The sequence below is a fragment of the Pseudorca crassidens genome, chromosome 9 (assembly GCF_039906515.1).
Source record: "Pseudorca crassidens isolate mPseCra1 chromosome 9, mPseCra1.hap1, whole genome shotgun sequence".
NCBI classification, from domain to species: Eukaryota; Metazoa; Chordata; class Mammalia; order Artiodactyla; family Delphinidae; genus Pseudorca; species Pseudorca crassidens.
The window spans coordinates 86,268,583-86,295,034 of NC_090304.1; the positions used below are offsets into that span (position 1 = coordinate 86,268,583).

Here is a 26,452-nt window from a genome sequence, read left to right on the forward strand (position 1 = left end):
TTCTGCCTGCTCTGAGCCGAATCTCACTTGCTAGGGTAGAAGGCACATCCGTTTATATGACTACATGTCTGGCACTATTAACCCTTGGTAATTTGTTACAACTTTTCTCACTTGTTTGTTTGTAGTGAAAGAACTCAGTACCGTGTAGTTTTATAAGTGAAATAGATCACAGTGAAATGTTTTCAGAACCTATTCAGAATTGGATGTTGGCTCATTTAAATGGTTGGTATTGCCAAATGTGTCCAGTTCAGAAAGAAGTGAAATAAATATGAAAGCTGTCTTTAGCTCATTAGTGAAATGAAGGAAACATTGTGAATATGAGGGTGAGTTGTCATGGGAAATTAAATGGGAATGAAAAATATTAATCTTAAATTGGTTTTGCTATGCATACCAATTTTTAAATGTGTCAGGTTACACTGGCAGATGGATGATATGAAGACTTTGACCTTCACGGGGAAACATACAATTCATTTGCCAATTGAATGAATGTATGAACCAAAAAAATGAGTGAGGTACTGTGTAATTTAGGAATTGATGACTAGCTAATTGAAAAGAGTAAAAAGGGGAAATGAGTGCTAAGCCTTGGTATCTGGGTCGAATTGTGGAAACTCAAGCATTCTCCAGTTAAATTCAACATCTCAAAACAATGTTTAATGATCTTGGTTTGCTTATGTAGCAGGCTGGTCCCAAGCAATGAATTGGCTTTTTAAAATTTCCCTGCCCAAATAATGTTTAAAATATAAGTGTATAACTGTGAGATCAAAAAAATTGACATGATTTTAAATGTACTTATATTTTCTTTTTGTCATTTTGTCAACATAAATCTGCATACTTACAGTTTTAGTGCAGTATCATACATTTTTTAATTTTACATTTTTAGAGGTATAATTTATATGCAATACAGGCACAGATTTTAAGCAAGTTCCCTTATGCCCTTTCCAGCCCCCTGCCCTCCTCTAATACAACTACTACTATTCATTCAACTAGCTTATTATCTTTGTCCATTGTAGGACTTAACAATAAACATAATTATACAGTGTATACTCTTTTATGTTTGGTTTCTTTTGTTTAACATATGTTTTGAAAATTCTTTCATTGTTGGATGGGTGAGTAGTTATTTCATTTTCAATGCTGAGTTGTATTCCATTGTATGAATGTAGTACAATTTGTTTATCTGTTCACTTGCTGATGGACATTTGGGTTATTTCTGCTTCTTGGCTAGTATGAATAAAATTGTTGTGATCAATCATGTACAAATCTTTTAAGTACATTCGTGTTCATATCTGTTGGGTAAATGCCCAGGAATGAAATTGCTGAGTAGTTGTATGTTTAATAAAGGAGTGATTCTCAACTATGGATGATTTTTCAACCTTGGGGGACATTTGGCAGTGTCTAGAAACATTTTTGATAATCACGACTGAGTGAGGGTTGGATAGAGGTTAAAGATACTGCTAAACAACATACAAGGTACAAGATAGCTCTGCATGCAAAGAATTATTTGGTACACAATATCTATAATGCTGAGGTTGAGAATTCCTGCTTTAAGCAAAATTGCCGAACAATATTCCAAAGTAGTTGTGTTATTGTAGATCAGCATAGATGACAGTTTCCATTTGTTACATGTACTCTGAAAAATTTGTTATTATTAGTCTTAATTTTAGTTATTCTAGTGGTATCCTATTTGTGGTTTTAATTTGCATTTCCTTTATTAGATAGTGATGTTAAGCATTTTTTCTTGTGCTTTTGACCATTCCTATATCTTTCTTTTTCCAGTTTTGAGATAATTGACATAACATTTAAGTTTAAGTATATAAACATAAGTTTAAGGTATATAATGTGATGCTTTGGTATATATATAGACTGTGAAATGATTACCACAATAAGGTTAGTGAACACGTTCATCATCTCACATGGTTACCTTTTTTTTTTTTGACAAGAACATTTAAGACCTATCCTTTTAGCAACTTTGAAGTATATAATACAGCACTTAACTATAGTCACCATGCTTTATGTTAGATCCCCAGAACTTATTTCTCTTAGAATTTGAAGTTTGATTACCATCACCCATATTCCATTCCCCAACCCTGGCAACCACCAATCTACTGCTTCTATGAGTTTGACTCTTTTAGATGCCACATATAAATAAGATCATACAGTTTTTTGTTTTGTATTTCTCTGCCTGACTTATTTCACTCTCACATAATACCCTCAAAGTTCATCCATGTTGTCACAAATGGCAGGATTTCCTTTTTTATGGCTGAATAATATTCCATTGTACACATATTTCCTGGTTTAAACTATATCACAAAGCTATAATAAAACAGTATGGTGCTGTCATAAAACAGGTACATGGATCAGTGGAAAAGAATTGAGAGCCCAGAAATAAACCTGTGCATAGTTGGTTAACTAATATTTGACAAGGGAGCCAAAAATACTCAGTGGGGGAAGTGTAGTCTCTTCAATAAATGGTGCTAGGAAAACTGGATATCCACATGCAAAAGAATGAAACTGGGCCCCTAACTTACACCACTTGCAAAAATTAACTTGAAATGGATTAAAGATTTAAATTTAAGACTTGAAACCATAAAACTCCTAGAAGAAAACATAGGTTATGGCATGACAACACAGGCAAAAAAAATCAAAAATACACAGGTGTGATTACATTAAACAGAAAAGCTTCTGCACAGCAAAACAAACAAACAAGCAACAACAAAACCAACAACAAATGTAAAGGTAGCTTATGGAATGGGAGAAAATATTTGCAAACCATATATCTGATAAGGAATTATAACATCTAAGATATTGAAGGAACTCATACAGTTAAATAGCAAAAAGTCAAACAATTTGATTCAAAAAGTGGGCAGAGACTTGAATAGACATTTTTTTTCAAAGAAGACATACAAATGGGCAGAAGACTTGAATAGACTTTCCCAAAGAAGGCATACAAATGGCCAATAGGTACATGAAAATGTGCTCAATATCACTAATCATTAGGAACATGCAAACCAGAAGTGCTGTAAGATATCTCAAATCTGTTAGAATGGCTGTTATTAAAAAGATAAGAGATAACATGCTGGTGAGGATATGGAGAAAAGAAAACCCTTGTGCACTGTTGGTGGGAATGTATTATAAATTGGTATAACCACCATGGAGTACAATGTGGAGGTTCCTCAAAAATTTAAAATTAGAACTACCATGTGATCCAGCAATTCCACTTCTTGGTATGTATCTGAAGGAAATGAAATACTACCTTGAAGAGATATCTGTACTGTGATGTTTACTGCAGCATTATTTACAATAGCCAAAGACATGGAAATCAACCTAAGTGTTCTATACCTTTTGCAAAAGTTTCTCTTCAGTTCGTGTCCAATGGAAAAACTGGATTGTTTACATAATCTTGTTCAAAATCCTTTTCCAGACATACCTCTTGCATATATTTTCTCTTGGTCTGTAGCTTTCCTTTTACTTTCTTAATGGTATCTTTCGAAGTACAGAAAATTTAAACTTGAGTCTAGTTTATTACTTTTATTTCTTTTTTTGGCTAGTGCTTTCTGTGCCCTATGAAGGCTTTGCTTATACGAAGATATCACAAAGATACTCTTCTTGGTTATCATCTAGAGCAGCAGTTCCCAACCTTTTTGGCACCAGGGACCGGTTTCGTTTGAAGACAATTTTTCTACGGACTGGTGGAGCTGTGGTGGTGGTGGTTCAGGCAGTAATGCGAGTGATGTGGAACGGCAGATGAAGCTTTGCTTGCTGGCTGCTCATCTCCTGCTGTGCAGCCCGGTTCCTGACAGGCTGTGGACTGGTAGCAGTCCGCGGCCTGGGGGTTGGGGACCCCTGGTCTAGAAGCTTATAGTTTTAGGTTTTATATTCTATTGGAATGGATTTTTAAAATATATGGTATGATGTGGGGATCAATATATATTTATTTCCTTATGGATTTTCAGATCTTACAGACCATTTCTTCAAAAGACTATTCTTTCCCCAATAAATTACTTTGTCTTCTGCCTAAACTCAGTTGATCTATTTTGTGGGTCCATTGTTGAACTTTCTATTCTTCTCTGTTTAATCTGTATCTATGCTTATTGCCAATATCACACTGCCTTAATTACTGTAGTTTTATAGTAAGTCATGGAAACAGGTATGATGTAAGCTCTTCAATTTTATTTTTCTTCAATATTATTTTGCCTATTCTAAGTCTTTTGAATTTCCATATAAAGTTTAGAATATGCCTATTAGTTTCTATTATAAACATGTTAGAATTTTAATGATGATGGCATTGATCAGTTTGAGGAGAATTGATATATTAATATTAATAATACTGAATCTTCCAATTCACAAACATGAATTCTCTCTCCATTTGTTTCTTTAGAGCTTTAATTGCTGACATTGTTGTTTTAGAATTTTCTGTTACAGTTCTCAAAGAGTTTTGTGTTTCTTTTAAAGTTTTTTATGATTTGTTTTTAAGACTTTATTTTTTTAGAGTAGTTTTAGGTTCACGACAAAATTGAGAGGAAGGTACAAAGATTTCCTATATATCCCCTTATCCCCCACATGGGTAGACTACCCCAGGTGGATATATTTGTTAAAATTGATGCCTAAATTGACACATAGTAATTGCCCAAAGGACACACTTTACATTAGGCTATACTTTGGGTGTTGTACGTTCTATGGGTCTGGACCAATGTGTAATGACATTCATCCACCTTTATAGTATCATACAGAATATTTTCACCACCCTGAAAATCCTTCCTTACAATGCTTCCCCTATTGTAAATTTCTTTTTAAGTATTTTGTGATTTTTTTGATAACATGTAACTGTTATTTGAAAAAAAATTTATATTGTTGCTAGTACAGCAAACTAGAATACAGTTGGTGCTTTGATTTTGTATCCTGTAAAATTGGTAAATTTACTGTTATTTCTATTAAGGTTTCTTTTTTGATACATTCTTTAGGATTTTCTGCATAAACAATTCTGTCTTCTAAGAATAGAAGTTTTAATTTTTACTTTTCAATTACTGTGCTTTTATTCATTTTTCCTGCCTACTGCAATGGCTAGGACTTCCAATATAATATTAAACAGAAGTGGTGAGAGCAGACATTCTTGCCTTTTCCCTGATTTTGGGCAAATGCATTTAATATTTCACCATTAAATAGATGTAGAGTGTAGATTGTTTATTCCATTTTGCCTCTCCAAAGTTTGTCTTGGGTTCATCTAAATATCGGAAAGGGAAGTAAAACTGTGATTGCCATACTGGGCTTCAGGTGTCTGTTAATCTTGGAACTCAGTCCCCTCCACTGCTCCCCATCCTAGGTGAGATTTCAGGTGCAAGAAAACAAGATCCCCATTAAGTGGTTGGGGGAGCCATACTAGGTTAGGAGTTTCATGCCCCTCGGGAGCTGCTGTCTTTTTGTAACGCCATAGGTATCTTTTACATGGTCCTTGCAAAGGACATATCCATTACAAAGAAGCTTGAATTTATACTTCCTGTCAGATTATTAGTAGTTCTCTTAGTCCAGATGCAGACTACCAACAGGGATCATTTTTACTGTAAGCATAAAGATCGTGGACATACTAATTTATCAGGTAGGAGATACCTCATAAAGGAGATAGAGCTAGGAAGTTAACCAAATGTCTGGTTACCTACATCATAGCTGTCTTTCATCAAATTGATAAAGTTCTCTTCTCTTCCTAGTTTTCTGAGTGCTTTTCTTTTTAAAATTATGAATGGGCATAATTTAATCATGCGTATTTTTTATTTCTATTAAGATAATATACAGTTTTTGTTCCTGATTCAGTTAATGTGGTGAATTACATTAATGGATTTTGCATTTCTGGGCTAGACCCAAATTGGTCATTGTGTACTCTCCTTTTTATATATTGCTTGGTTAAGTTTGCTAATATTTTTAAAGAATTTTTACATCAATGTTCATGAGTAATATCGGTCTTTAATTTTGTTTTATAATGTCTTTAGCAGGTGTTGGTGTCAGGGTTATGTTAGCCTCATGAGAGAAGTTTGATGATTTTAAGGTTGTTATTATTTTATCCTTAAATGATTGATAGAATTCACCAGTGAAGCCAGCAGTGCTTGGAAAATTTTTGTGGGAAAATTTTAAATTCTGAATTTAGTTTCTTTAGTAGATATAGGGATATTCAGATGTTTTTGTTCTTGTATTAATTTTAATTGGTTTTGTCTTCTGGTTACTTGTCAATTTAATCTAAGTTGTTTTTGGATAATTTCAGTCTACCTGTCTTAAGAGCCATTGATTCTTTTTGCTATTGTGTCCAATTCTCTGTCAGTTCTATCTGATAAAGTTTTTATTTTATACATTTGGTTTTCAAAATCTGGGATTTCTGCTTTTCGATTTGATTTTTTTTGATTATTTCATTCTCTATTGAAATATCCATTTTTTACCCATTAAGTCTACCTTTTTATGTAGACTCTTTTATATATTTGTTATAGAAAATTCTTATTTATTAATTCCAGTATCTGGATCATTTGTGGATTTGTCTCTATTGATTGTTTTTTCTCTTGACTGTGAGCCACATTTTTCTATTTTTTTCATGTCTAATTTTAAAAAAAATTGTATATTATTGTACATTCCAGATGCTGTGTTGTAGAAGCTCTGAATTTTGTTATATTCTTCTGAAGGATGTTTTGTTTTACTAGGTGGTTAAGTTTTTGACAGACCCCCTTGAACTTGTGGAGACTTCATGTTTGGCCTTTTTAAGGAAGTTCTGTTTTGGTTTCATCCTTAGTTTTGGGGCACATTCCTTAGTCCTGGATCCTTTCTGGAGTTTCAGTGGAAAGATCAAGGTATATACCAAACTTACCTAATTTGGTGGGACTAAGACTCCAAATTTTGTCTTTTTCAGTGAACAGCAGCTGGATCTCTACTCAGCTCTTTCTGTCTTCCAGCTATTGTTTCTCCTTAAGTTTCTAGGAGTTTTGTCACTTACATGTGCATTTCAGCTGTTAACCAAGGTTCTTAAAAGAATTATACATAGATATATGAGCTATCTCTGTGACTCCCTCTGCTTTGGGATTTCTCTTCTTAATTTCTAGATTCTCTGGGCCTGAGGTATATGTTCTGACTCTTCAGAGTAATAGATAGTGGCTTTCTGCTTTAGTGTTAGCAGTCCATACTGAGAGGACTGGGAGTCCCCTCAGAGAAAAAGCCATATAAGTGCGTATGGTAGGGAGAATGCTAAAAATGGCCCCTCAAGATTCCACACACTAATCCCTGGTGCCTGTGAATATGTTGAGACATCATCTCTGTGATGATATGTTATACAGCACAGTTGACCTTAAGATCGGGAGGTTATCTTGTGGGGGTGCGCTCACTACTCACACGAGATCCTTTAAAATTAGAGTTTTTTCTGCATGGTGGCAGAAGAGGAACTCAGAAATTCAAAGCACAGGGAGGATTTGACACACTATTGCTGGCTTAAAGATGATGGGGGCCACATGAGAAGGCAGTCTTAAGGAATTGAGAGAAATTCCTAGCTGACAGCCATCAAGGAAACAGGGACCTCAGTCCTATAACCACAAGGAACTATATTCTGCCAGAGGACTGTGTGACCCTGGAAGCAGATTTTTCTCCAGAGGTTCCACGTGAGAACTTGGCTGAGCCAACATCTTGATTTCAGTCTTGTGACTAAACAGAGACCTTAGTCATGCTGGCTAGATTTCTGACTTGCTGAATTGTGAACTATATAATGGATGCTACTTTTTAATTTAATTTTATTTGTTTTTTTATACAGCAGGTTCTTATTAGTCATCAGTTTTATACATATCAGTGCATACATGTCAATATCAATCGCCCAGTTCATCACACCCCCACCCCCACCCCACCACGGCTTTCCCCCCTTGGTGTCCATATGTTTGTTTTCTACATCTGTGCCTCAATCCCTGCCCCGCAAACCAGTTCATCTGCACCATATTTCTAGGTTCCACTTACATGCGTTAATATATGATATTTGTTTTTCTCTAACTTACTTCACTCTGTATGACAGTCTCTAGATTCATCCACGTCTCAACAAATGACTCAATTTCGTTCCTTTTTATGGCTGAGTAATATTCCATTGTATATATGTACCACATCTTCTTTATCCATTCATCTGTCAACGGGCATTTAGGTTGTTTCCATGACCTGGCTATTGTAAATAGTGCTGCAGTGAACATTGGGGTGCATGTGTCTTTTTGAATTATGGTTTTCTCTGGGTATATGCCCAGTAGTGGGATTGCTGGATCATATGGTAATTCTATTTTTAGTTTTTTAAGGAACCTCCATACTGTTCTCCATAGTAGCTGTATCAATTTACATTCCCACCAACAATGCAAGAGGGTTCCCTTTTCTCCACACCCTCTCCAGCATTTGTTGTTTGTAGATTTTCTGATGATGCCCATTCTAACTGGTGTGAGGAGATACCTCATTGTAGTTTTGATTTGCATTTCTCTAATAATTAGTGATGTTGAGCAGCTTTTCATGTGCTTCTTGGCCATCTGTATGTCTTCTTTGGCGAAATGTCTATTTAGGTCTTCTGCCCATTTTTGGATTGGGTTGTTTGTTTTTTTAATATTAAGCTGCATGAGCTGTTTATATATTTTGGCGATTTACCTTTGTCTGTTGATTCGTTTGCAAATATTTTATCCCATTCTGAGGGTTGTCTTTTCGTCTTGTTTATGGTTTCCTTTGCTGTACAAAAACTTTTAAGTTTCTTTAGGTCCCATTTGTTTATTTTTGTTTTTATTTCCATTACTCTAGGAGGTGGATCAAAAAAGACCTTGCTGTGTTTTATGCCAAAGAGTGTCCTTCCTGTATTTTCCTCTAAGAGTTTTATAGTGTCCGGTCTTACATTTAGGTCTCTAATCCATTTGGAGTTTATTTTTGTGTATGGTGTTAGGGAGTGTTCTAATTTCATTCTTTTACAAGTAGCTGTCCAGTTTTCCCAGCACCACTTATTGAAGAGACTGACTTTTCTCCATTGTATATCCTTGCCTCCTTTGTCATAGATTAGTTGACCATAGGTGCATGGGTTTATCTCTGGGCTTTCTATGTTGTTCTATTGATCTATGATTCTGTTTTGTGCCAGTACCATATTGTCTTGATTACTGTAGCTTTGTAGTATAGTCTGAAGTCAGGGAGTCTGATTCCTCCATCTCCATTTCTTTCCCTCAAAACTGCTTTGGCTATTTGGGGTCTTTTTTGTCTCCATACACATTTTAAGATGATTTGTTCTAGTTCTGTAAAAAATGCCATTGGTAATTTGATAGGGAGTGCATTGAATATATAGATTGCTTTGGGTAGTACAGTAATTTTCACAATATTGATTATTCCGATCCAAGAACATGGTATATCTCTCCAACTGTTGGTATTATCTTTAACTTCTTTCATCAGTTTCTTATGGTTTTCTGCATACAGGTCTTTTGTCTCCCTAGGTAGGTTTATTCCTAGGTATTTTATTCTTTTGGTTGCAGTGGTAAATGGGAGTGTTTCCTTAATTTCTCTTTCATATTTTTTCATCATTAGTGTAGAGGAATGCAAGAGATTTCTATGTATTAATTTTGTATCCTGTAACTTTACCAAATTCATTGATTAGCTCTAGTAGTTTTCTGGTGGCATCTTTAGGATTCTCTATGTATAGTATCATGTCATCTGCCAACAGTGACAGTTACTTTTTCTTTTCCAATTTGTATTCCTTTTATTTCTTTTTCTTCTCTGATTGCCATGGCTAGGACTTCCAAAACTATGTTGAATAATATTGGTTAGCATGCACATCCTTGTCTTGTTCCTGATCTTAGAGGAAATGCTTTCAGTTTTTCCCATTGAGAATGATGTGTGCTGTGGGTTTGTCATATATGGCCTTTATTATGTTGAGGTAGGTTCCCTCTATGCCCACTTTCTGGAGAGTTTTTATCATAAATAGGTGTTGAATTATGTCAAAAGCTTTTTCTGTATCTATTGAGATGATCATATGGTTTTTCTTCTTCAGTTTGTTAATATGGTGTATCACATTGATTGATTTGCGTATATTGAAGAATCCTTGCATCCTTGGGATAAATCCCACTTGATCATGGTGTATGATTCTTTTAATGAGTTGTTGGATTCTGTTTGCTTGTATTTTGTTGAGGATTTTTGCATCTATATTCATGAGTGGTATTGGTCTGTAATTTTCTTTTTTTGTAGTATCTTTGTCTGGTTTTGGTATCAGGGTGATGGTGGGCTCATAGAATGAGTTTGGGAGTGTTCCTTCCTCCGCAGTTTTGTGGAAGAGTTTGAGAAGGATTGGTGTTAGCTCTTCTCTAAATGTTTGATAGAATTCACATGTGAAGCCATCTGGTCCTGGGCTTTTGTTTGTTGGAAGATTTTTAATCACAGTTTCAATTTCATTACTTGTGATTGGTCTGTTCATATTTTCTCTTTCTTCCTGGTTCAGTCTTGGAAAGTTATACTTTTCTAAGAATTTGTCCATTTCTTCCAGGTTGTCCATTTTATTGGCATAGGGTTGCTTGTAGTAGTCTTTTAGGTTGCTTTGTATTTCTGCGGTGTCTGTTGTAACTTTTCCTTTTTCATTTATAATTTTATTGATTTGAGTCCTCTCCATCTTTTTCTTGATGAGTCTGCCTACTGGTTTATCAATTTTGTTTATCTTCTCATAGAACCAGCTTTTAGTTTTATTGATCTTTGCTATTGTTCTCTTTGTTTCTATTTCATTTATTTCTGCTCTGATCTTTATGATTTCTTTCCTTCCACTAACTTTGTGTTTTGTTTCTTCTTCTTTCTCTAGTTCCTTTAGGTGTAAGGTTAGAGTATTTATTTGAGATTTTTCTTCTTTCTTGAGGTAGGCTTGTATAGCTATAAACTTCCCTCTTAGAACTGCTTTTGCTCCATCCCGTAGGTTTTGAGTCATCGTGTTTTCATTGTCATTTGTCTCTAGGTATTTTATGATTTCCTCAGTGATCTCTTGGATATTTAGTAACGTATTGTTTAGCCTCCATGTGTTCGTGTTTTTTACGTTTTTTCCCCTGTAATTCATTTCTAATCTCATAGCATTGTGGTCAGAAAAGATGCTTGATAGGATTTCAATGTTTTTAAATTTACTGAGGCTTGATTTGGGACCCATGATGTAATCTATCCTGGAGAATGGTCGGAGCGCACTTGAGAAGAAAGTGTAATCTGCTGTTTTTGGATGGAATGTCCAATAAATATCAATTAAATCTATCTGGTCTAATGTGTCAGTTAAAGCTTTTGTTTCCTTATTTATTTTCATTTTGGATGATCTGTCCATTGGTGTAAGTGAGGTGTTAAAGTCCCCCACTATTATTGTGTTACTGTTGATTTCCTCTTATATAGTTGTTAGCAGTTGCGTTATGTATTGAGGTGCTCCTATGTTGGGTGCATATATATGTATAATTGTTATATCTTCTTCTTGGATTGATCCCTTGATCATTATGTTGTGTCCTTCCTTGTCTCTTGTAACATTCTTTTTTTTAAGGTGTCTTTTGTCTGATATGAGTATTGCTAGTTCAGCTTTCTGTTGATTTCCATTTGCATGGAATATCTTTTTCCATCCCCTCACTTTCAGTCTGTATGTATCCCTAGTTCTGAAGTGGGTCTTTTGTAGACAGCATATATATGGGTCTTGTTTTTGTATGCATTCAGCAAGCCTGTGTCTTTTGGTTGGAGCATTTAATCCATTCACGTTTAAGGTAATTATCAATATGTATGTTCCTATGACCATTTTCTTAATTGTTTTGGATTGTAGGTCCTTTTCTTCTCTTGTGTTTCTCACTTAGAGAAGTTCCTTTAGCATTTTTTGTATAGTTGGTTTGGTGGTGCTGAATTCTCTTAGCTTTTGCTTGTCTGTAAAGCTTTTGATTTCTCCATCGAATCTGAATGAGATCCTTGCTGGTAGAGTAATCTTGGTTGTAGGTTCTTCCCCTCATCACTTTAAGTATGTCTTGCCACCCCCTTGTGCCTTGTAGAGTTTCTGCTGAGAAATCAGCTGTTAACCTTATGGGAGTTCCCGTGTACGTTATTTGTCGTTTTTCCCTTGATGCTTTCAGTAATTTTTCTTTGTCTTTAATTTTTGCCAGTTTGATTACTGTGTGTCTCGGCATGTTTCTCCTTGGGTTTATCCTGTATGGGACACACTGCGCTTCCTGGAGTTGGGTGGCTATTTCCTTTCCCATGTTAGGGAATTTTTCAACTATAATCTCTTAAAATATTTTCTCTGGTCCTTTCTCTCTCTCTTCTCCTTCTGGGACCCCTATAATGCGAATATTGTTGCATTTAATGTTGTCCCAGAGGTCTCTTAGGCTGTCTTCATTTCTTTTCATTCTTTTTTCTTTATTCTGTTCTGCAGCAGTGAATTCCACCATTCTGTCTTTCAGTTCACTTATCCGTTCTTCTGCCTTTGTTATTCTGCTATTGATTCCTTCTAGTGTATTTTTCTTTTCAGTTCTTCTATTGTTCATCTCTGTTTGTTAGTTCTTAATTCTTCTAGGTGTTTTTAAACATTTCTTGCATGTTCTTGATCTTTGCCTCCATTCTTTTTCCGAGGTCCTGGATCATCTTCACTATCATTATTCTGAATTCTTTTTCTGCAAGATTGCCTATCTCCACTTCATTTAGTTGTTTTTCTGGGGTTTTATCTTGTTCCTTCATCTGGTACATAGCCCTCTGCCTTTTCATCTTGTCTATCCTTCTGTGAATGTGGTTTTTGTTCCACAGGTTGTAGGATTGTAGTTCTTCTTGCTTCTGCTGTCTGCTTTCTGGTGGATGAGGCTATCTGAGAGGCTTGTGCAAGTGTCCTGATGGGAGGGACTGATGGTGCGTAGAGCTGGCTGTTGCTCTGGTTGGCAGAGCTTAGTAAAACTTTAATCCGCTTGTCTGCTGATGGGTGGGGCTGTGTTCTCCCCTTGTTGGTTGTGTGTCCTGAGGCAACCCAACACTGGAGCCTACCTGGGCTGTTTGTTGGGGCTAATCGCAGACTCTGGGAGGGCTCATGCCAAGGAGTACTTCCCAGAACTTCTGCTGCCAGTGTCCTTGTACCCCCGGTGAGCCATAGCCACCCCCTGCCTTTGCAGGAGACCCTCCAACACTAGCAAGTAGGTCTGGTTCAGTCTCCCCTTTTGTCACTGCTCCTTCCCCTGTGTCCCAGTGCACACACTACTTTGTGTGTGCCCTCCAAGGGTGGAGTCTCTGTTTCCCCCAGTCCTGTCGAAGTCCTGCAATCAAACCCCGCTAGCCTTCAAAGTCTGATTCTCTATGAATTCCTCCTCCCGTTGCAGGACCCCCAGGTAGGGAGGCCTGACGTGGGGCTCAGAATCTTCACTCCAGCGGGTCGACTTCTGTGGTATAAGTGTTCTGCAGTCTGTGAGTTACCCACCCAGCCGTTATGGGATTTGATTTTACTGTGATTGCACCCCTGCTACCTTCTCATTGCGGCTTCTCCTTTGTCTTTGGATGTGGGGTATCTTTTTAGTGAGTTCCAGTGTCTTCCAGTTGATGATTGTCCAGCAGCTAGTTGTGATTCTTGTGTTCTCACAAGAGGGAGTGAGAGCACGTCCTTCTACTCCGCCATCTTGGTCACAGGCTCCATGCATGCTATTTTAAATGGCTAAGTTTGTGGTAATTTGTTTTGTAGCAATTGAAAACTAATACAACAGGGATTTCACCCAGCAAGATTTCCTTCTTTCTTGGTAATCCTGTTCAGTTCCTACTTGATTTTGGTTGCCCTCCAGTGCCTTCAAAGAATTGTTTTACATATTTTGAGTGGAGGTTATAATTGCCATCTGTGGGAGTGCTAGTAGGTTACAAACTATTTTACCATTGCCGGAGCTAAAACTCTCCATATTAATTTCAGGGTTTCCTTTTCTTTAAACATTATTTATATGGTCTTCATGTTAGTTATACAATATTTCATTCTGTTGAATTAGCATTCTCCTAATGTTAGCTATTTGGTTGTTTCTGATTTTTGCTATAAAGAGCAAAAATATCTTTTATGAGTCTGTGTTTTGGTTTTGTTTATTTATTTACTTAGGATAAATTTGGGGTAGAGTTCCTAGGTTAAAGAGATTAGAGGAAATAAAGCCTTTGGAGGGATATGTGAGTTCACATTCTGCTATGCTACTTACTAGCTGTGAGACTGTGGCAATTTAACCTGTTGCAGCCTTATTTTCATCTTATGTGAAAAGTTAAGAAAGTCTGTCCTTTGTGGTTGTTTGAGCATTAAATTATATAGCTTATAGAAAGCACTGGGAAAAGAGAGGATACTTAATGTAGATGAAGAGATGAGGATTATGATGATAGCTATTGATGTGTTTTGCCATCTTGCTTTCTGATAGTAAAATGTCAATTTACAGTTGGATTGCTTTCTTTAATAGGTCTTCTGTGTAACTAATGACACAAGGAGGGACAACTACAAAATGCAGAGCACAGGACAGCATAGCTGAAGTTAAAGATGAAAGAACAGACTTTATAATACTACCGCATACATATTTGGTACTGAATCAGGTCTCCAAAAGATATAATTGTCCTATTCTCCTTAGTTTGTGCATCAAAAGGAAATCTTTTGAGATGACTTAGAGGGGTGGTTTCTGGGCATTTTTCTTTCCCTCTGTGCTTCGGTTTAGGTCTAGTATGTTTGTTCAGGCCGGCAGACTATATTATCTGGTTTGTTTCCAGTATAGCTGTCATTTGAATAATCTGAAAAGCTTTTTATTGGAGGTCTTTATCAAGTGCTGGTTGGATTTGTAATTTTCTTAGTTTACCACATCCTCCATAAATATACTTGTCTTGTCTCTGTGTCCCAATGGATGCTATTGTATTACAACTCATTGAAATAACATAGTCTTAGCATTCCATTCAAGCATTTTATTAATGTAGATGCCTGGGTTATATTGTTGCAGAATGTTTGTTATTGACAACTTGCTCTCTTTTTATTTGGATGGGGCAATAAATACAGGTACTTAATTTACATAAGCCTATTAAATGAAATTCTCAAGAGGAAAGAAAATAATTTTAAATGCAGTTTACAATGTGGTAACAGCTGATCCACTTACAAATAAGCTCATTTAGTGGAATTGGATTGAATGAAGAAAAAAAAACTTTGCATAACATTATTGTTTGTGATATATACCAAACGGTATTTATGATACTGAGCTGCATGAAGAGATTAACTGTATTCCTACTCCCTAGAGGGTACTATTCCTATTGACCCCTTCTCTTCTCTCTTCTTACCCGTAGACGGTAAAAGAAAGAGGGTTTTTGCTTTGTTTTCCAAAATGGTTCTATCAATGTGTAATTAAAATGGCTTTCTTTTAAAAGGGAAGCGAAGAGACTGAGCTGCAGTTATTAGATGTTCTAAAAGTGTAGTTCAAGTTGCAAACCAAAGAATCCTCTCTCCCGAATGTTTGTTTCCTTTCTTGAATGAATAATTTTCAGACTTTTTTTTTCGGGGTAGAAATAAAATTAGCAAGAAAGTATGAATAGGACAACTGGATTGTTCTATTTTTAATATCTCTTCAGAAGTTTTTAAAAGTTGCTTCTGTAACGTCATAAGGATTTTGTTTCCATTGGCCATTGGGAGTTAAGAGCACAGTCATCAGAAGAGATTATTCTCACATTTTCCTCTTTGACCTTCACAAAGGTGCATTTCCTTTTTGAAAATGCACAAAGGTGCATTTTCTTTGACCTTCACAAAGATGCATTTTCTTTCTTCAGCTAATGCGGAACATGGAGTCCATTTGTTTAAAGGGTTGCAGCCTTAGGGCACAAATATAACACATCAGCTCTTCCAGTTAATTTCTGGCAAGCTCAGGTGATGACTTTGATATGCTGGATCATGTATGGTATGGATATGGGACTTGGTTACCTTAGGAACCATCTTTTTTCTTAGGTTTCTGCTTAGGAATTATGATTCTTAACAGGCAATTCTGCAGAAGATTTTCAGATTTGAATTTGGATGTAGAGGACTCACCCACATTCTTCAGAGAAAGAACAAGCCTAGAATTCTTCTCCCATTAATTCATTCTGCAATTGTTTTTAAAAACCTGGATATGGTTAAAATTTGTATCATCAGTTTTTCTCATCTGCAATTAAATTCTAGTTAGATTATTTCTCAACCACAAATTCTGCAGTTTCATTGTCCCAGGATCACTTTCTGCTTGCTTCTGTTCTATACATTTTATTAATCTATGGTAGTGTACTTGAGGCCACTATTCATGCACTATATTATCCTCATAACTGCTATTTTTTGTACATGTTTGTTTGGACATTACTTTTATGAAAGCAATTAATTTGACTAATCCTGTGGAGAGAACTGAATATTCTTTTTCTCATCAGTACATCATTAAAGTTGCAAATGAAAACTTTTTATAGTGACCCAGTTTGCAGTGTCTACCACCCAGTACGAGGCTGGGATCAAATCTTCTTGAGACCATTTAGAGTGTGAGGAAGATGGAGACAGACACTTGGGAATAGAAAAAGAATCCCACAGAAGAGTGGGATGGGAGGAAAGCCAGAGAGAGTATCAAGAAAGGAAGAATAATCAGTGATATCAAATTTTGCCTGACAGGTTAATTAATTTCTCCTAGATCTATCCCTTCCTTCCTGCTCACTGATGCGGCCTGAGTTAAGGTCATTTCTCTATTTTTCACTCATATGTACTCTGTCTGAAATATCCTTTTTCAGTGTCTACAACATTATGAATTCCTGTTAAACCTGTAAAACTTCAGTTGTTCATTGCTTCTTTGAAACTGTTACTAGCTCCTGTTCCCTGTGATTTCTGTCTATCATGTATAGGCTTCTGTCATTGAAATTATTTACCAGGTATTAAAATCATCTCTGTGACTGTTTCTCCTATTAGACTGAGCTTTTTAAGATAGGGACTGTTTTAATCAGTCTTGGACATCTAGTGCCTAACACAGTTTGGCTTTAATGGAAGCTTAAAAATAATCAAGAAAGAACTGCAAAGACTCAAAAGGGGTCATTAATTTTAGCAATGAGGCAATAATTGGTGACCTTTCCCAGAGCAATTTTAATCAAGTAGTGGAGGTGGAAGCCATATTGAAGTGGGTTGATAAATGAAGAGATAAGTGGCCACAGTTGAGGTTGACTGTAAAAGGCATGGGTGGGAGTGGAGGCCGTAGCTGGCAGGGCAAGGAATATAAGGTGCAGAGTCTTATACTGTGTGTAAGCAGTGGGAGGTGTGAAAATAATTCAAGGCCTAAGTCAAGGAGCCCTGCACCTTATGGAAGACAGTGGGGACGGTGAAGAGCAGCAGGTTCAGGAGGGGTGGGAGGGATCCAATCCAGGGTATGGGGGAGAGGTGAGCTTTGGGAGTGACAAGCTGTCCACATTCCCTTGAGAACGAAATGAAGAAAAGTTTAAATAATTGACTCAGAAGTGAATTTAGGGAGAGAATCCTTTATTTTTTTAAACAGGTTTAATTCACTTTACTTTTCTGGTATAAAAGCTATGTGGTGACCACAGTTGGAGCCTGGGTCCTCTGCAGGGAGATTCTAGTTTGGGTCTTTTTGAGATGGTCAGTGAATTCCTGATAGGGAGACTTGGTGAAAGTGGTCTGTCTCTGTAGAGGCTTAGGGATACAGCTGTAGGTTTGGAGATGACATCAAAAGCAACTTTGGTGGAGTTGCCAGGGAGCATTCTAGCCATCCTCAGTACCGTCTGCAGCAGCTTCTTGGGTATAGGGGCCTAGATGATGCCAGTGCCCCTGGGGGTGAGGATGAGAAGCACCTGCGTAGACCCACAGCGGATAGTCACCTTGCAAGGGACGGTTAGGGCTTGCTGATCTTGTGTCCCCAGTAGCCTCGTCACACGGGGTGATGAAGAGCCTGGCCTGGATGATAGCCCTGAGGATGGCAGTGGCTACCTCCATGGAGTGCTTAACACCCAGACCAGCAGGTCTGTAGTAAACCTCGGTGGTGACAAATGCCTTAAACCTGGTCCACTGGCCAGCACAGGTCTGCTTTTGCATGGGCATAATCTTCAAAACCTTGAGGGACATACCTGAAAAAAGTCAGTGATCTCAGATTCTGTAAAGGGCAAGGAGAAGAAAGAGATCTCCTCCAGGGACTTTACTTCATATCCTTGACCAGGCAGCTCAGTTTGGTGACAGGGACCCACTTCTTGTCCTTTGCCATGCCTCCACAGAGCCCTTTCCGTAGCACCTGCCCATGATCCACTGTTATGTGTTCTCTCGGAGAAGAAATGCAGAATTCTTCAAATCAGGTGCTTTCTCCTCTTGTACCTTAAATCGGAGCCAAAGTTGAGTATACACCAGCAGCATAGGCTTGGTAGCAGTTGCTTTTTACTGTGTTTAGGTAGTTTGAACTGATGAGCAGAACAAAGAAGGAAATGTCATCTGTGTATTGTTTCATTCTGGTTTTTGTGAATGTCCTTATTCATTTCAGACTAATATTATAGGTATATCTGGGAGATAGCGCTTAAAATACTCGTGAAAAATATATGTGCAAGTTGATATTTTATACTACTGTATCATTCAGTTTCAAAGAAGAAGCTCTAGTCATTTGAAGATGCAATTGAGCAGGCACAATCTGTTCAAATATTCAAAATTAGATGTATTTTATAAGCTTTGAAAAGATCTTTTCAGTAAAATGACGTCATTTTTTGCTGGCTCCTGTAAAATTGGCTTGTCCTTTGTCAGCAGAATGACTGGAGTTCTGCTTCCTGTTTATAAAGCTAAACTTTTTTATCCTGAAAATTGTATTGCCAGGCATAGCCTGTAGGATACTTTTCATTGCAAGAAACAGGAAACACAACCAGAAATGGCTTAAAAAATGAGAAGAATTGTTAATTACATAATGAGAAACCTGGATGAAAGACAGTTCTATTGTCAGTTAATTCAACAAAGTTTTCAAAATCAAGGTTCTTTTCATCTTTCTGCTCTTAGTTAATATTGGGTTGACTTTTGTCCTCAGACTTGTCCCCTAATGATTAAAAAGACACTGTTACTCCAGACCAGTTAAATGAGAATCACTGTGGGGAAGTGAGGAAGTCCAGTCATTAGTCCATTTAAAAGTTCCCAGATGATTCTATCCTGCAGCTTGCTAGGACCCAGAACAGAGTTACACCAAATAAGGTTAACCCTGGGGATTATAATCCCAGCTATTGTGAAGTATATGGCCATTTGATAGCTGAAGAAAACAGGAGTTCTTTTAGCAAGGAATAATGGAGAAGAATTAGGCCAATATTATCTGCCATGCTACAGATGATTTATTTAAAGTGTAAAAAACAAATAATATATTTTGAATTCATGTTTGATCATTATTATCACTTAAAAAAGCTATGTAAATTGTTCCTACCCCTTGCCTTAGAGACAAATCTTCAGATAGACATTTTATTAACCCAGTGAACTACAAAGAAAATGTTTCAGCTAGGAAGGAAGCAGGAGTATTAAAGCATACTTTCTGGCATTTGGTGTTTAGATAAATATCCATCTTTTAAGTAAATATAAAGTAATGATCTATGTTGCCTTGTCTAAGGATTGTAGTCGACTCTTGATCAATCAGAATTGAGTCTCTTCTTCATGGGTTATATAACGTGTGCTCTTTGTTGTGGCTCTCTTGTTTTTTAATTTTCAGATGCATTCTACCTCTGCCAACATGTGCCAGAACAGAATTTGTTATTATCCCTTCTAAACTTTGTGTTGCTTAATGACGTTACCATTTTCCAGCCAAGACATTTCACTTGTATTCGTATAGCATCTCTGGCAAGCATGTTTTCTCTTCTTTCTTGCTCACAGACATTCTGCCACTTGAGAGTCTCCTTTGCTTTTGACTCCGAAATACCATCTTAAAAGGTCCTCACTCTCCTTCCCTTTGCTCCCCATGTTTTTCAGTTTCTCTGTTTTAGTCTATCCATAATAGTGCTTCTGGAGTTATCATCCTAAAATTTAGATTGGATCATGTTTTTACATTGCCCTATCTACCACTTATCTACAGAATAAAAATTCAGTGTGTTAGATTGTCTTTTCCAAGATAGTCATAAAAATATTTCCCATTTCACACACTCTGCTTTATACTGTGACGTTGATACTCCTCCCATGAAGAGGTGGGGTCTGTGTCCCTTCACTAGAATCTGGGCAGGCTTCTGACTGTGGTGGAAGAGACACTAATGTGACCACCTAGACTAGGTCATAAAGAGTGATAGGGCTTCTGCCTGTACCTTTGGGATACTTAGTATTGGAACCGAAGTCACCATGATGTGAGTGAGAGCCCAGCCAAAACCTTCCCTGCAGCCCTTGCTAAGCTTCCAGCTCCCACCATCTTCCTGCCCTGTGAGTGATCTTAGAAGTGGATCCTTCCCCCAGTTAAGCCACCCAAGCTGACCTTTGTGGAGCAGGACTGAGCCATCTCTGCCAAGTTTGCCTATATTGGAAAATCATGGGGGAAAAAAAAAAAGGTTACTTGCATTTAAAGTGACTAGATTTTTCTTTTTAAAATCAGCTTTGATGAAGTATAAGGTACATAAATTTCAATAATGTTCAGTATACAATTCAATGAATTTTGACAAATTTTTGCAGTCTTTTCACAGTAACACAATCAAAATAGAACAGTTACATCACTTTACAAAGTTCTCTTGTATACCTTTGCATTCAGTCTTCTGTCACTATCCTTAGTCCCTGGTAACCGCTGATCTGCTTTCTATTATTAGAGTTTTGCCTTTTGCAGAATGGAAAATTTGTTTCTGTGCTAGTTTTTGGCTGTTATAAATATACCTGTTATGAATAGTCAAGTATAAGTCTTTTTGTAGACCTCAGTTTTCACTAGTAAAGAGTGGAATTGCTGGGTTATATGGTAGTACATGCTTAATTTTTTTAACTGCCTGTTTTCCAAAGTAGTTTTTCCAGCAATGTATGAGAGTTTTAGTTGCCCTGTGTTTTTGCTAGTTCTTGCTGTCTTTTTTTTTTTTTAAGTTCAGCCATTCTCATGGGTGTAAAGGCATCTTATTGCTGTTTCAATTTGCATAGCCCTAATGACTAGTTGTGTTGACATCCTTTGTGTGTTTGCTATTTCTATATCTTATTTGATAAAGTATCTATTCAAGTCATTCTGCCATGTAAAAAAAGATTGGATTGTTTATCTCTTTAATACTTAGTTTTAAGATTTTTTATATATTTGGGATATGTTTCCTATCAGATATATAGTTTGTAAATATTTCCTCCTGTTCTGTGGGTTGTCTTTTCACTTTCTTGATGGTGTCCTTTGAAGCACAAAGTTTATAATTTTCGTCAAAGTACATTTTATCAGTTTTTTATTTTGTGGTACATGTCTTTTGTGTTTTATCTAAAAAAACAAACAAACAAACAAAAACTTTGCCTTAACAAGGTCACAAAGATTTTTCTTCTGTGTTTTCTTCTAGAAGCTTTATATTTTTAGCTCTTGCATCTAGGGGTATGACCCATTTTGAGTTAATTTTTGCATATGGTGTGGGGGGAAGTTTCAAAGTTCATTTGTATATTTTCAACAACATTTGTTAAAAAGACCATCTTTTTCTCATTGAAATATCTTGGCACCTTTCTTGAAAATCAGTTGACCACATTCATATGGGTTTGTTTCTAGAGTATGTGTTCTGTTCCCTTGATTATCTGTCTATCCTTGTGCCAATATTATACTCTCTTGATTACTGTAGCTTTATAGTCAACCTTGAAATCAATTAGTGTTAAGTTTTCCAACATTTGTTCTTTTTTCAAAGATGTTCTAACTGTTCCAGGTTCTTTGCATTTCCATATAGATTTTATAATAAGCTTTTAATTACTATGAAAACGTTTGCTAGAATGGGGATTGGATTGAATATTGATTAATTTACTGACAGTAACATCTTTAAAATAGTATTTTTTCTCATTTTGCATATCCATTTACTTAGTTCTTTTAGCAGTGTTTAGTAGTTTGCAGTGTATAAGTTTTGCACACGTTTTGTTAAATTTATTCTTTGCACTAATGGTGGCATTCCAGTTAGGGTTCAGTTACTAAAGAACACTCAAAGGGTCCAGAATTAGAAATTTATTGCAGGGAAAGGATTCAGTATAGCAACAGGATTAGAACATGAAGGATATGTGTTGCAGCCAGAGGTTCCCTCACTGCAAGAGCTTTAGAAGGGCTAGGCATGACCCCTGACTGTCCTCTTTGTTGATCATATGGACACACTTTTTCTCTCAGATCAGGTGCCACTGATGTGTGCACAGAACCATGTAGCCCCTAATGGAGTCTAGGCTGGTACTCCTTATACTCTGCTGGTCATGTAGGCATAGTCTTTCTCATAACCAGCCCCAAAGGTAGAGCCCTCTGTGGTGTTTCACTAAGACCAGATGCAAATCATCAAATCTCACTTATCAATAAACATTGTTGACAGTCTGATACAAACTACCCTGAAACTTACCTTAAACCCATCAGTACAAAGCAACACTATCAAGCCATACATTTCATGTCTTGACAGGGATCAGCACCATACAGGTACATTTTTACTTTAGCAGAACAACTCGGGCTAATTCCAGGTGTGCTGCAGTTGACTCACATCCCTAAATTTCTCTTTGGTCCTGTTATAATTGGTATTTAAAAAAATTTCTATTTCCAATGTGTATTGCTTTTATATGTAAATAAAACATGCTTTTTGTATATTGACCTTATATCCTGTGACCTTGCTAACTCACTTATTACTTTTAGTAGCTTTTTGTAGATTTCCTAGGAATTTTTACATTGAAAGTCTTGCAGTCTTTGAATAAGGGTAGTGTTTCTTCATTCTTACCAATCTGCTTTTATTTCTTTTTCTTGCCTTGTTGCATTGGCTAAGAACCCTAGTACAACGTTGACTAAAAGTGATGACAGCATTCTTTCTGATTTTAGAGATAAAACATTCAGTATCTCAGCATTAAGTAGGATGTCGTCTCTAGGATTTTTATAGATATTATTTATCAAGTTGAAGGATTTCCTTTTCCTTTTATTCCCAGTTTTTATCATGAATGGATATTGAATTTTGTCAAATACCTTTTTTGCTTTCATTAAGACAATCATTTGGTTCCTTTGGTGGTGGCAGGGGTATGTTAGTCTGTTAATATGGTGAACTTGTATTGATTTTTGAATGTTAAACCAGCTTTGCATTCCTGGAATAGATCTCTCATGACCATGATTCTTTTTATATATTGCTTCGTTCAATTTGCAAATATCCTGTTAAGGATTTTTAGTTCTGGGTTTATGAGAAACATTGGTCTTTAGTTTTCTTTTTTTGTAATACCTTGGTCTAATTTGGGTATTAGGGTAATGCTTGACTCACAGAATGATTTGGAGCCTGTTTCTTCTTCCGTATTTTGCACAAGTTTATGCAGCATTGTTATCTATTTCTTACATGTTTGGTATAACTCACCAGTGAAGCCATCTGGACTTACGAATTTTCTTTGTGGGTAGGTTTTTAAACTACGAATTCTTTTTCTCTAATAAATATAGGGCTATTCAGTTTATCTGTTTTTTTCTTGGATGACCTTCAGTAGTTTGTATCTTTCAAGAAATTTGTCCATTCCATTTCAGTTACTGAATTTGTTGATATAGAATTCTTAGTAATATTGTCTTAGTCTTTTAATGTCTGTATGATTTGTAGTGATGTTCTCTCTTTCATTCTTGATATTGTGAATTGTGTTTACTCTCTTTTCTCCTTGACAATTTTACTGACCTTTCAAAGAGCTCGTTTTGGGTTTATTGATTTTCAATAGACATTGTTTTTATGTTTTTTGTTTTATGATGGCAGAACTATCCTTATTCCTCATAACCTTTATAGTACAGATCCCTTCTGTTCTAATTGAATGTGTACTTGTGTTTTACCCCTTCACCTCCCAGGTGAATATGCTTTTTGGGACAACTGTTGTTATTCATCTTTGTCATTTTGACAGAATCTTAATTTAAGTTGGACTCAGTAATAGAGAATAAAGATCTTGGAAGTTAGCATAAGTTGATTTAGTGTTCTGGTAACTGCCTCATACAGAATTCAATAGTAAGTTAAAACAAAAAGGCATAGAGAGAATTCTCATTATTTGGATGGAAAATTTAGCCTTTTTTAAATAAAAAATTGTCTCTATAATGTGTTTTAAATATTTACATTTTTATTATGATTCACATGCTTTAGGTAATTCTGGTCTCATTTTCTTTTGGTATATAAAAGGGGAAGGGCTCTTTTAGTACATTTATCTGATTTAGAGCTTTCTTTTAACCTCACTTCAAGTCTTTCTCGCATGCTGCAGTGGAGATGAATGCAAAGGAATCCATACTAGGATTTAACAGAATAAACAAATGATTTCTATTATGAAAAGAGCCACTCTAGGAAATAAAGCTCTATCTAGTAAATATGGGCTTACTTAGTACATTTAGCATGTGACTGGAGTTACCACAATTTTGTTTATAAAATCTTTCAGAATTTCATCTATCATATAATTTGTAAAGAGAGTTGTATCATTATCACAGCAGCTCAAATTCTGGAATACTTCCATTGTGCTTGGCCAACAGCGAGTAACAGAACAGTGGTTATTTGCTGACCTTTTCAGATATTTTTAGATGAAGAAAGGTGTAAATAAATAAAGCAATTCTTTGATTCCTGATAAATGGCCTGGAGGCTGATCTTGTGCAGTTTACTGTACCTTTATCTGCTTGCTCAGCCACTCCTTAATAAAGATCCCAAGGGAGCAGACTGAGGCTACATCCTTCCTCTTACCCATGCTAGAAATCTTAGCAACTTCATCTTTGAACTGATCCCTAAAATTGTTATTTCTTTCAATTTTTCTAAACAGTTTTTCTTGACTCCCTCCTTCCAGCTCTCATTTCCATCTGATATATTTTAATATATTGATGTCATTTTAATCTTGCTAAAAACATTGCAATTATATCATTCTTTTGCCCCCAAACTTTCACAGAATAAAATACTCTAAACTCTTCATCCCCAGTAAATGATTTACTTGGTTTCACTGCCTTGGGACATGGACTCATCCTCAGTTATTCACCATTTCATTCTCAATTTTTAAAAATATTTTAGTAATATTTTAAAACACACATGAAATTTCCCATCTTAACTGCTTTCAAGTATACAGTTCAGTATTGTTAAGTATATTCACACTGTTGTGCAACCAGTCTCCAAAACTTTTTCATATTGCAAAACTGAAACTATTTATTAAATAGTAACACCACTTTTTCTCATCCCTCCAGCCCTTGGCAACCATCATTATACTTTGTTTCTATGAATTTGACTAATCTAGATTTCTCATATAAGTAGAATAATACAGTATTTGTCTTTTTGAGACTGGCTTATTTCACTTAGCATAATGTCTTTAAATTCATCCATGTTGAAGCATGTGTCAAAGTTTCCTTCCTTTTTAAGGCTGAATATCAGATCCCTTTTTAAGAGCAGGATTTTTTATGGGAAGGGGATTGAAGATGTTAGAATATTAAATATGTGAAAAGAATTACTATAGTTAGAAGGTAGGCTGGTGGGGGGAACATTGTGGGGCTTCTGAAAGTTTCAACTTTGCTTACCCTACTTGTGTAGGGTAGCAGAATATGCCACCCCCAAATATTCCACTGGGGCATAAGGATTATTCTGAGTCAAAGGCACATAAACAGCAGATGCAAGAAGGCCATTCTGACCTTTCTTTTTCTTCTTGAAAGCAAGAGGTAAACTCTCATGTAAAAGGTGCCTTCTGGGTACCAGGTGAAAGGAAAACATTCTTACTACTAGAGATGGGGAATAGAAGCTGGGAACAATCTGTACAAACAAACCTTGTTACTAATCCTTATCTTCCTAGTCACTTTTCCACAATTAACTGCTCTAGCCCAAACCCTTTGTCTTGTTACGTCTTCACAATTTACGCCTCTTTATCCAACCACACATACAAGCTTTTGGCCCTAACTGCTTCTTTGGGTCTTTATTTTCCTTATGAAGGCTTTCAGATACACAAAAAAATTACTAAATAAAATTTGTGTGCTTCTCTCCTGTGTCTTGTGTCAGTCTAATTCTTAGGCCCATCTGGGAGAGGGTAGAGGAGAAATTTTATCACCCCCTCTCCCCCCAGTCTTGTTTCCCATTAACTGAGTTTCCTGTAGGTATTAGTAGTGCCTGGGTTTTTGTAATTTTTTTAATTTAAGTAAAATCCCATCTCAGACCAAGTTTATTTCTAATTAATAGACATACTGATTCAATAATGTATCTGCTGTCTTAGGAATCACCTTTTCTTTGCAGTCTTTGCGATACATGTTTTTTGTTTTTGTTCTTTCACTGAAGATCTGCTAAAATTAATGTTAATGTCTTTTTGGACTCATGATAACCCAGATGACCTGAAAAATAAGTTGTTTCTTTGGAGTTCTCTTAGTCATTGGTAAGTGTGTGCATGACAAAGTTTACTTTTCTTGTTATATAATAAAAC

General features: G+C 36.3%; 1 protein-coding gene and 1 pseudogene across 1 annotated transcript in view; one reads left to right on the forward strand and one right to left on the reverse strand.

The window, feature by feature from the left end:
• Window positions 1-26,452, forward strand: part of DDX10 (DEAD-box helicase 10) — a 293,379-nt gene that overhangs the window by 113,796 nt on the left and 153,131 nt on the right. The window lies entirely within an intron of this gene.
• Window positions 17,489-22,445, reverse strand: LOC137230570 (small ribosomal subunit protein uS5 pseudogene; annotated as a pseudogene).